Source organism: Camelus bactrianus, chromosome 16 (assembly GCF_048773025.1).
Source record: "Camelus bactrianus isolate YW-2024 breed Bactrian camel chromosome 16, ASM4877302v1, whole genome shotgun sequence".
In the NCBI taxonomy this organism is placed as follows: Eukaryota; Metazoa; Chordata; class Mammalia; order Artiodactyla; family Camelidae; genus Camelus; species Camelus bactrianus.
The window spans coordinates 23,195,924-23,207,189 of NC_133554.1; positions in this window are offsets into that span (position 1 = coordinate 23,195,924).

An 11,266-nucleotide genomic window follows, 5' to 3' on the forward strand; every position below is an offset into this window, starting at 1 on the left:
AGAGAAAAAGTTTCACCTGCAACCGGTTCCCTTTATGCAAGATGAACGAACGTCTCTCCACATGCTCAGTTCTCAGAGATAAGTGTGTGTGAAAGCCGTCCTTCACCTAGCTTGTTGGGAACACAGAGTTTCTTTTCAGTTGAAAACTGCAATCCATACATATATATGGGAGGAACTCGCTCCAACTCGGTTTTACAGTGAAAACTGCAGGAACATCTAATCGGCACTAGGAAACACACTGAGAAACGAGAGTAAAGGTTTCTCTGGCAACCCATTCCCTTTATCCTAGATGAAAGAAAGTCTCTCCACATGCTCAGTTCTGAGAGATAAGTGGGTGTGAAAGCTGTCCTTCAACTAGCTTGTTGGGAACACAGAGTTTCTTTTCAGTGGCAAACTTAACTCCATACAAATATAAGGGGAAGTACTCGGTCCAACTCGGTTTTACAGTGAAAATTGCAGGAACTTCAAACCGTCACTAGGAAACACACTGAGAAACGAGAGTAAAAGTTTCTCCTTCAACACGTTCCATTTGTGTTAGATGAACGAACGTCTCTCCACATGCTCAGTACTCAGAGATAATTGTGTGTGAAAGGCGTCCTTCACCTAGCTTGTCGGGAACACAGAGTTTCTTTTCCGTAGCCAACAGCACTCCATAATTATATATGGGAATGTACTCGCTCCAAATCGGTTTTACAGTGAAAACTGCAGGAACATGAAATCAGCACTAGGAAACACACTGAGAAACGAGAGGAAAAGTTTCACTGGCAAACCATTCCCTTTATTCTAGATGAACGAAAGTCTGTCCACATGTTCAATTCTGAGAGATAAGTGTCTGTGAAAGCTGTACTTCACCTAGCTTGTTGGGAACACAGAGTTTCTTTCCAGTTGCAAACTGCACTCCATACATTTATAAGGGGAAGTACTCGCTCCAACTCGGTTTTACAGTGAAAATTGCAGGAATTTCAAACCGTCACTTGGAAATACACTGAGAAACGAGAGTAAAGGTTTCTCCTGCATTCCGTTCCATTTGTGTTAGATGAACGAAAGTCTCTCCACATGCTCAGTTCACAGAGATAAATCTGTGTGAAAACCGTCCTTCACCTTGCTGGTTGACAACACAGAGTTTCTTTTCAGGTGCAAACTGCAATCCATACATATATATGGGGAGGTACTCACTCCAACTCGGTTTTACAATGAAATCTGCAGGAATTTCAAACCGGCACTAGGAAACACACTGAGAAACCAGAGTAAAATTTTCTGCTGCAACCCGTTCCATTTGTTCTAGATGAACGAAAGTCCCTCCATATGCTCAGTTCTCAGAGATAAGTGTGTGTGAAAGCCATCCTTCAACTAGCTTGTTGGGAACACAGAGTTACTTTTAATTTGCAAACTTCACTCCATATATATATACGGGAAATACTCGATCCAAATCGAACTTACAGTGAAAATTGCAGGTACATCAAACCGGCACAAGGAAACACACTGAGAAAACAGAGTAATAGTTTCTCCTGCAACCCGTTCCCTTTGTGCTAGATGAACGAACGTCTCTCCACATGCTCAGTTCTCAGAGATATTTGTGTGTGAAAGGCGTCCTTTACCTAGCTTGTTGGGAACACACAGTTTCTTTTCAGTTGCAAAGTGTACTCCATACTTTTATATGGGGAGGTACACGCTCCAAATCGGTTTTACAGTGAAAACTGCAGGAACATCAAATCGGGACTAGGAAACCCACTGAGAAACGAGGGGGAAAGTTTCTCTGGCAACCCATTCCCTTTATTCTAGATGAACGAAAGTCTGTCCACATGCTCAGTTCTGAGAGATAATTGTGTGTTAAAGCTGTACTTCACCTAGCTTGTTGGGAACACAGAGTTTCTTTCAGTTGCAAACTGCACTCCATACATTTATAAGGGGAAGTACTCGTTCCAACTCAGTTTTACAGTGAAAATTGCAGGAACTTCAAACCTTCACTAGGAAACACACTGAGAAACGAGAGTAAAAGTTTCTCCTGCAACCCGTTCCATTTGTGCTAGATGAACGAACGTCTCTCCGCATGCTCAGTTCTGAGAGATAAGTGTGTGTGAAAGCCGTCCTTCAATTAGCATGTTGGGAACACAAAGTTTCTTTTCAGTTGCAAAGTTGAATCCATACATATATATGGGGAGATAATGGCTCGACCAAATGTTTATAGTGAAAACTACAGGAACTTCAAATAGGCACTAGGAAACACACTGAGAAACCAGAGTAAAAGTTTCTCCTTCAAGCATTTCCCTTTGTGCTAGATGAACGAACGTCTCTCCAAATGCTCAGTTCTCAGAGATAAGTGTGTGTCAAAGACTTCCTTAAACTAGCTTGTTGGGAACACAGAGTTTCTTTTCAGTTGCAAAGTGTACTCCATACTTTTATATGGGGAGGTACTCGCTCCAACTCGATTTTACAGTGAATACTGCAGGAATTTCACCGGCACTTGGAAACACATGCAAAAACCAGTGTAAAAGTTTCTCCTGCAACCCGTTCCCTTTTTGCTGGATGAACGAACGTCTCCCCACATGCTCATTTCTGAGAGGTAAGAGTGTGTTCAAGGCGTGATTCACATAGCTTGTTGGGAACACAAAGTATCTTATCAGTTGCAAACTGCACTGCATACATATGTACTGGGAGGCAATCGCTCCAACTCGATTTTACAGTGAAAAATGCAGGAATTTCAAAACGGCACTAGGAAATACACTCACACACCAGAGAACAAGTTTCACCTGCAACCCGTTCCTTTTATGCAAGATGAACGAACGTCTCTCCACATGCTCAGTTCTAAGAGATAAGTGTGTGTGAAAGACGTCCTTCAACTAGCTTGTTGGGAAAACAGATTTTCTTTTCAGTTGAAAACTGCAATCCATACATTTATATGGGATGAACTCGCTCCAACTCGGTTTTACAGATAAAACTGCAAGAACATCAAATCGGCACTAGGAAACACACTGAGAAACGAGAGTAAAAGTTTCCCTGGCAAAACATTCCCTTTATTCTAGATGAAAGAAAGTCTCTCCACATGCTCAGTTCTGAGAGATAAGTGGGTGTGAAAACTGTCCTTCAACTAGCTTGTTAGGAACACAGAGTTTCTTTTCAGATGCCAACTGCACTCCATAAATATATAAGGGGAAGTACCCGGTCCAACTCGGTTTTACAGTGAAAATTGCAGGAACTTCAAACCGTCACTCGGAAACTCACTGAGAAATGAGAGTAAAAGTTTCTCCTGCAACCCGTTCCATTTGTGCTAGATGAACGAACGTCTCTCCACATACTCAGTTCTCAGAGATAATTGTGTGTGAAAGGCGTACTTCCCCTAGCTTGTTGGGAACACAGAGTTTCTTTTCTGTTGCCAACTGCACTCCATACATTTATATGGGGAGGTACTCGCTCCAACTCGGTTTTACAGTGAAAACTGCAGGAACATCAAATCGGCTCTAGGAAACACACTGAGAAACGAGAGGAAAAGTTTCTCCTGCAACCCGTTCCATTTGTGCTAGATGAACGAACGTCTCTCCACATGCTCAGTTCTGAGAGATATGTGTGTGTGAAAGCCGTCCTTCAATTAGCATGTTGGGAACACAAAGTTTATTTTCAGTTGCAAAGTTGAATCCATACATATATATGGGGAGATACTCGCTCCACCAAAATTTTACAGTGAAAACTGCAGGAACTTCAAACCGGCACTAGGAAACACACTGAGAAACCAGAGTAAAAGTTTCTCCTGCAAGCTATTCCCTTTGTGCTAGATGAACGAACGTCTCTCCACATGCTCAGTTCTCAGAGATAAGTGTGTTTCAAAGCCTTCCTTAAATTAGCTAGTTGGGAACACAGAGTTTCTTTTCAGTTGCAAACTGCACTGATACATATATATGGTGAGGTACTAGCTCCAACTCGAGTTTACAGTGAAAACTGCAGGAATTTCACCGGCACTAGTAAACTCATTCAGAAACCAGTGTAAAAGTTTCTCCTGCAACCCGTCCCGTTTTTGCTAGATGAACGAACGTCTCTCCACATGCTCAGTTCTCAGAGATATGTGTGTGTGAAGGCCGTGATTCACATAGCTTGTTGGGAACACAAAGTTTCTTATCAGTTGCAAACTGCACTGCATAAATATGTACTGGGAGGCAATTGCTCCAACTCGATTTTACAGTGAAAATGCAGGAACTTCAAAACGGCACTAGGAAATACACTGACACAACAGAGAAAAAGTTTCACCTACAACATTTTCCCTTTATGCAAGATGAACGAACGTCTCTCCACATGCTCAGTTCTCAGAGATAAGTGTGTGTGAAAGCCGTCCTTCAACTAGCTTGTTGAGAACACAGAGTTTCTTTTAATTTGAAAACTGCAATCCATACATATATATGGGAGGAACTCGCTCCAATTCGGTTTTACAGTGTAAACTGCAGGAACATCAAATCGGCCCTAGGAAACACACTGAGAAACGAGAGGAAAAGTTTCTCTGGCAAACCATTCCCTTTATTCTAGATGAACGAATGTCTGTCCACATGCTCAGTTCTGAGAATTTAGTGTGTGTGAAAGCTGTACTTCACCTAGCTTGTTGGGAACACATTTTTTCTTTTCAGTGGCAAAGTAGAATCCATATATATATAGGGGGATTTACTCGCTCCATCTCGATTTTACAGTGAAAATTGCAGGAACTTCAAACCTTCACTAGGAAACACACTGAGAAACGAGAGTAAAAGTTTCTCCTGCAACCCGTTCCATTTGTGCTAGATGAACGAACGTCTCTCCACATGCTCAGTTCTGAGAGATAAGTGTGTGTGAAAGCCGTCCTTCAATTAGCATGTTGGGAACACAAAGTTTCTTTTCAGTTGCAAAGTTGAATCCATACATATATATGGGGAGATACTGGCTCGACCAAATGTTTATAGTGAAAACTGCAGGAACTTCAAACAGGCACTAGGAAACACACTGAGAAACCAGAGTAAAAGTTTCTCCTTCAAGCATTTCCCTTTGTGCTAGATGAACGAACGTCTCTCCAAATGCTCAGTTCTCAGAGATAAGTGTGTGTCAAAGCCTTCCTTAAACTAGCTTGTTGGGAACACAGAGTTTCTTTTCAGTTGCAAAGTGTACTCCATACTTTTATATGGGGAGGTACTCGCTCCAACTCGATTTTACAGTGAAAACTGCAGGAATTTCACCGGCACTTGGAAACACATGCAAAAACCAGTGCAAAAGTTTCTCCTGCAACCCGTTCCCTTTTTGCTGGATGAACGAAAGTCTCCCCACATGCTCATTTCTGAGAGGTAAGAGTGTGTTCAAGGCGTGATTCACATAGCTTGTTGGGAACACAAAGTATCTTATCAGTTGCAAACTGCACTGCATATATATGTACTGGGAGGCAATCGCTCCAACTCGATTTTACAGTGAAAAATGCAGGAATTTCAAAACGGCACTAGGAAATACACTCACACACCAGAGAACAAGTTTCACCTGCAACCCGTTCCTTTTATGCAAGATGAACGAACGTCTCTCCACATGCTCAGTTCTCAGAGATAAGTGTGTGTGAAAGACGTCCTTCAACTAGCTTGTTGGGAAAACAGATTTTCTTTTCAGTTGAAAACTGCAATCCATACATTTATATGGGATGAACTCGCTCCAACTCGGTTTTACAGATAAAACTGCAAGAACATCAAATCGGCACTAGGAAACACACTGAGAAACGAGAGTAAAAGTTTCCCTGGCAAAACATTCCCTTTATTCTAGATGAAAGAAAGTCTCTCCACATGCTCAGTTCTGAGAGATAAGTGGGTGTGAACGCTGTCCTTCAACTAGCTTGTTGGGAACACAGAGTTTCTTTTCAGTTGCAAAATGCACTCCATAAATATATAAGGGGAAGTACCCTGTCCAACACGGTTTTACAGTGAAAATTGCAGGAACTTCAAACCGTCACTCGGAAACACACTGAGAAACGAGAGTAAAACTTTCTCCTGCAACCCGTTCCATTTGTGCTAGATGAACGAACGTCTCTCCACATGCTCAGTTCTCAGAGATAATTGTGTGTGAAAGGCGTCCTTCACCTAGCTTGTTGGGAACACAGAGATTCTTTTCTTTTGCCAACAGCACTCCATACTTTTATATGGAGAGGTACACGCTCCAACTCGGTTTTACAGTGAAAACTGCAGGAACATCAAATCGGCACTAGGAAACACACTGAGAAACGAGAGGAAAAGTTTCTCTGGCAACCCATTCCCTTTATTCTAGATGAAAAAAAGTCTCTCCACATGCTCAGTTCTGAGAGATAAGTGGGTGTGAAAGCTGTCCTTCAACTAGCTTGTTGGGAACACAGAGTTTCTTTTCAGATGCCAACTGCACTCCATAGATATATAAGGGGAAGTACCCGGTCCAACTCGGTTTTACAGTGAAAATTGCAGGAACTTCAAACCGTCACTCGGAAACTCACTGAGAAACGAGAGTAAAAGTTTCTCCTGCAACCCGTTCCATTTGTGCTAGATGAACGAACGTCTCTCCACATACTCAGTTCTCAGAGATAATTGTGTGTGAAAGGCGTACTTCCCCTAGCTTGTTGGGAACACAGAGTTTCTTTTCTGTTGCCAACTGCACTCCATACATTTATATGGGGAGGTACTCGCTCCAACTCGGTTTTACAGTGAAAACTGCAGGAACATCAAATCGGCTCTAGGAAACACACTGAGAAACGAGAGGAAAAGTTTCTCCTGCAACCCGTTCCATTTGTGCTAGATGAACGAACGTCTCTCCACATGCTCAGTTCTCAGAGATATCTGTGTGTGAAAGGCGTCCTTCACCTAGCTTGTTGGGAACACAGAGATTCTTTTCTTTTGCCAACAGCACTCCATACATTTATATGGAGAGGTACACGCTCCAACTCGGTTTTACAGTGAAAACTGCAGGTACATCAAATCGGCACTAGGAAACGCACTGAGAATCGAGAGGAAAAGTTTCTCTGGCAACCCATTCCCTTTATTCTAGATGAAAAATAGTCTCTCCACATGCTCAGTTCTGAGAGATAAGTGGGTGTGAAAGCTGTCCTTCAACTAGCTTTTTGGGAACACAGAGTTTCTTTTCAGTTGCAAAATGCACTCCATACATATATAATGGGAAGTACTCGGTCCAAATCTGTTTTACAGTGAAAATTGCAGGAACTTCAAACCGTCACTAGGAAACACACTGAGAAACCAAAGTAATAGTTTCTCCTGCAACCCGTTCCCTTTGTGCTAGATGAACGAACGTCTCTCCACATGCACAGTTCTCAGAGATATTTGTGTGTGAAAGGCGTCCTTCACCTAGCATTTTGGGAACACAGAGTTTTTTCAGTTGCAAACTGCACTCTATATTTTATATGGGGAGGTACTCGCTCCAACTCGATTTTACAGTGAAAATTGCAGGAACTTCAAAACGGCACTAGGAAATACACTGACACACCAGAGAAAAAGTTTCACCTGCAACCAGTTCCCTTTATGCAAGACGAACGAACGTCTCTCCACATGCTCAGATCTCAGAGATAAGTGTGTGTGAAAGACTTCCTTAATCTTGCTTGTTGGGAAAAGAGAGTTTCTTTTCAGTTGAATCTGCAATCCATACATATATATGGGAGGAACTCGCTCCAACTCGGTTTTACAGTGAAAACTGCAGGAACATCAAATCGGCACTAGGAAACACACTGAGAAACGAGAGTAAAAGTTTCCCTGGCAACCCATTCCCTATATTCTAGATGAAAGAAAGTCTCTCCACATGCTCAGTTCTGAGAGATAAGTGGGTGTGAAAACTGTCCTTCAACTAGCTTGTTGGGAACACAGAGTTTCTTTTCAGATGCCAACTGCACTCCATAAATATATAAGGGGAAGTACCCGGTCCAACTCGGTTTTACAGTGAAAATTGCAGGAACTTCAAACCGTCACTCGGAAACTCACTGAGAAATGAGAGTAAAAGTTTCTCCTGCAACCCGTTCCATTTGTGCTAGATGAACGAACGTCTCTCCACATACTCAGTTCTCAGAGATAATTGTGTGTGAAAGGCGTACTTCCCCTAGCTTGTTGGGAACACAGAGTTTCTTTTCTGTTGCCAACTGCACTCCATACATTTATATGGGGAGGTACTCGCTCCAACTCGGTTTTACAGTGAAAACTGCAGGAACATCAAATCGGCTCTAGGAAACACACTGAGAAACGAGAGGAAAAGTTTCTCCTGCAACCCGTTCCATTTGTGCTAGATGAACAAACGTCTCTCCACATGCTCAGTTCTGAGAGATATGTGTGTGTGAAAGCCGTCCTTCAATTAGCATGTTGGGAACACAAAGTTTCTTTTCAGTTGCAAAGTTGAATCCATACATATATATGGGGAGATACTCGCTCCACCAAAATTTTACAGTGAAAACTGCAGGAACTTCAAACCGGCACTAGGAAACACACTGAGAAACCAGGGTAAAAGTTTCTCCTGCAAGCTATTCCCTTTGTGCTAGATGAACGAACGTCTCTCCACATGCTCAGTTCTCAGAGATAAGTGTGTTTCAAAGCCTTCCTTAAATTAGCTAGTTGGGAACACAGAGTTTCTTTTCAGTTGCAAACTGCACTGATACATATATATGGTGAGGTACTAGCTCCAACTCGAGTTTACAGTGAAAACTGCAGGAATTTCACCGGCACTAGTAAACACATTCAGAAACCAGTGTAAAAGTTTCTCCTGCAACCCGTCCCGTTTTTGCTAGATGAACGAACGTCTCTCCACATGCTCAGTTCTCAGAGATATGTGTGTGTGAAGGCCGTGATTCACATAGCTTGTTGGGAACACAAAGTTTCTTATCAGTTGCAAACTGCACTGCATAAATATGTACTGGGAGGCAATTGCTCCAACTCGATTTTACAGTGAAAATGCAGGAACTTCAAAACGGCACTAGGAAATACACTGACACAACAGAGAAAAAGTTTCACCTACAACATTTTCCCTTTATGCAAGATGAACGAACGTCTCTCCACATGCTCAGTTCTCAGAGATAAGTGTGTGTGAAAGCCGTCCTTCAACTAGCTTGTTGAGAACACAGAGTTTCTTTTAATTTGAAAACTGCAATCCATACATATATATGGGAGGAACTCGCTCCAATTCGGTTTTACAGTGTAAACTGCAGGAACATCAAATCGGCCCTAGGAAACACACTGAGAAACGAGAGGAAAAGTTTCTCTGGCAAACCATTCCCTTTATTCTAGATGAACGAATGTCTGTCCACATGCTCAGTTCTGAGAATTTAGTGTGTGTGAAAGCTGTACTTCACCTAGCTTGTTGGGAACACATTTTTTCTTTTCAGTGGCAAAGTAGAATCCATATATATATAGGGGGATTTACTCGCTCCATCTCGATTTTACAGTGAAAATTGCAGGAACTTCAAACCTTCACTAGGAAACACACTGAGAAACGAGAGTAAAAGTTTCTCCTGCAACCCGTTCCATTTGTGCTAGATGAACGAACGTCTCTCCACATGCTCAGTTCTGAGAGATAAGTGTGTGTGAAAGCCGTCCTTCAATTAGCATGTTGGGAACACAAAGTTTCTTTTCAGTTGCAAAGTTGAATCCATACATATATATGGGGAGATACTGGCTCGACCAAATGTTTATAGTGAAAACTGCAGGAACTTCAAACAGGCACTAGGAAACACACTGAGAAACCAGAGTAAAAGTTTCTCCTTCAAGCATTTCCCTTTGTGCTAGATGAACGAACGTCTCTCCAAATGCTCAGTTCTCAGAGATAAGTGTGTGTCAAAGCCTTCCTTAAACTAGCTTGTTGGGAACACAGAGTTTCTTTTCAGTTGCAAAGTGTACTCCATACTTTTATATGGGGAGGTACTCGCTCCAACTCGATTTTACAGTGAAAACTGCAGGAATTTCACCGGCACTTGGAAACACATGCAAAAACCAGTGCAAAAGTTTCTCCTGCAACCCGTTCCCTTTTTGCTGGATGAACGAAAGTCTCCCCACATGCTCATTTCTGAGAGGTAAGAGTGTGTTCAAGGCGTGATTCACATAGCTTGTTGGGAACACAAAGTATCTTATCAGTTGCAAACTGCACTGCATATATATGTACTGGGAGGCAATCGCTCCAACTCGATTTTACAGTGAAAAATGCAGGAATTTCAAAACGGCACTAGGAAATACACTCACACACCAGAGAACAAGTTTCACCTGCAACCCGTTCCTTTTATGCAAGATGAACGAACGTCTCTCCACATGCTCAGTTCTCAGAGATAAGTGTGTGTGAAAGACGTCCTTCAACTAGCTTGTTGGGAAAACAGATTTTCTTTTCAGTTGAAAACTGCAATCCATACATTTATATGGGATGAACTCGCTCCAACTCGGTTTTACAGATAAAACTGCAAGAACATCAAATCGGCACTAGGAAACACACTGAGAAACGAGAGTAAAAGTTTCCCTGGCAAAACATTCCCTTTATTCTAGATGAAAGAAAGTCTCTCCACATGCTCAGTTCTGAGAGATAAGTGGGTGTGAACGCTGTCCTTCAACTAGCTTGTTGGGAACACAGAGTTTCTTTTCAGTTGCAAAATGCACTCCATAAATATATAAGGGGAAGTACCCTGTCCAACACGGTTTTACAGTGAAAATTGCAGGAACTTCAAACCGTCACTCGGAAACACACTGAGAAACGAGAGTAAAACTTTCTCCTGCAACCCGTTCCATTTGTGCTAGATGAACGAACGTCTCTCCACATGCTCAGTTCTCAGAGATAATTGTGTGTGAAAGGCGTCCTTCACCTAGCTTGTTGGGAACACAGAGATTCTTTTCTTTTGCCAACAGCACTCCATACTTTTATATGGAGAGGTACACGCTCCAACTCGGTTTTACAGTGAAAACTGCAGGAACATCAAATCGGCACTAGGAAACACACTGAGAAACGAGAGGAAAAGTTTCTCTGGCAACCCATTCCCTTTATTCTAGATGAAAAAAAGTCTCTCCACATGCTCAGTTCTGAGAGATAAGTGGGTGTGAAAGCTGTCCTTCAACTAGCTTGTTGGGAACACAGAGTTTCTTTTCAGATGCCAACTGCACTCCATAAATATATAAGGGGAAGTACCCGGTCCAACTCGGTTTTACAGTGAAAATTGCAGGAACTTCAAACCGTCACTCGGAAACTCACTGAGAAACGAGAGTAAAAGTTTCTCCTGCAACCCGTTCCATTTGTGCTAGATGAACGAACGTCTCTCCACATACTCAGTTCTCAGAGATAATTGTGT